Raw genomic sequence first — 1,279 nt, 5'->3', positions numbered from 1 at the left:
ATGGCAACAAATTAAAGTATCAGCATCTTTAGTTCAGCATCCTTGGCTGTAGAGTATGTAGATTCTCTTTTACCTGAGAACCCCCTACAAGAACCATTTAACAATGCTTGGAACTGTATGTTGAATAATTATGCAAAGTTCCAGATTGCAACATGGGGATCCTTGATAGTCCACGAAGTTCTTTATTTCTTGTTCTGTTTACCTGGATTTTTGTTCCAATTTATACCTTTCATGAAAAAGTACAAAATTCAAAAGGATAAACCAGAAACATGGGAAAACCAATGGAAATGTTTTAAAGTACTTCTCTTTAATCACTTTTGTATCCAGCTTCCTTTGATCTGTGGAACTTATTATTTTACAGAGTATTTTGATACACCTTATGATTGGGAAGGGATGCCAAGATGGTGTATGCTTTTGGCAAGATGCTTTAGCTGTGCGGTGACTGAGGCTACCTGGCACTATTTCCTCTTACATCACAAAAGGAAAAGTCTTTAAATCGTCTGCGCTATTGATGCTTTCAATTATGGAAACTGGCCAAATTCTTCACACTATAAGAATACGTGGAATCACAGGCTGAGTTTTCTGGAATCAGATGCAGAGACAGAGTATAGGGAGCAGGATGTTTTTCAGGGATCAACATGAGAGACAGGAAGGTTGGAGAAGCAGAATAGAGCAGAGGAAGAAATCAAGCAAGACCCTGGGGGCATCAGAACTCTGTGTGGAGCTTTGGAGCAAGCACTGCCCCCGCGACTCATCCCCCTTGGTTGAAAGGGAAAGGCCTGTGTGCTCAGTCACTCAGTCAGATGCCCCACCCCTCACCCCCAGGAAGGGCAGGCCTTGAGGAAGGACACTCTCTGCCCCTGAAGCCAACCCTGACGAACCTGCCTTCCATCTGCCAGATGGGATGCTGCCCAATTCATGCATTATTGCATAAAGCCAATCAGATCCTTACATTTACTCAGCTGAATTTTCTTTTTTGAACAGTATCATGTATCAAATACTTAACATAAAGTATCTTAAGCTATGATTTCCATTTTATTCTTCTCGTTATTTTTGCTGGTTTGTTCAGGGATGAGTAATTCCATTTCTTCTCTTAATTTTGAAGTTTTACTATACCACTAGTGATATATTTCCACTTATTTTAAGAAACAAACACATATTTCTCTACCACTATTTGAAAACACGATACCAACTATTTCCACCATGAAAAGTTACTCTCCTGGCCTCCTGGTCTCTGTCCCCCTGTTTCCACCCTTTGCCCAGTGAAATAATACTTTCA

General features: G+C 40.6%; 1 pseudogene; it reads left to right on the top strand.

Moving 5' to 3' along the window:
• Positions 1-880, top strand: LOC140625632 (methylsterol monooxygenase 1 pseudogene; annotated as a pseudogene).
• Positions 881-1,279: the final 399 nt, after the last annotated feature.

This window comes from Canis lupus, chromosome 36, assembly GCF_048164855.1.
Source record: "Canis lupus baileyi chromosome 36, mCanLup2.hap1, whole genome shotgun sequence".
Lineage (NCBI taxonomy): Eukaryota > Metazoa > Chordata > Mammalia > Carnivora > Canidae > Canis > Canis lupus.
The sequence above is the reverse complement of the archived record's forward strand: the minus strand, read 5'-3'. Positions and strand labels throughout refer to the sequence as shown.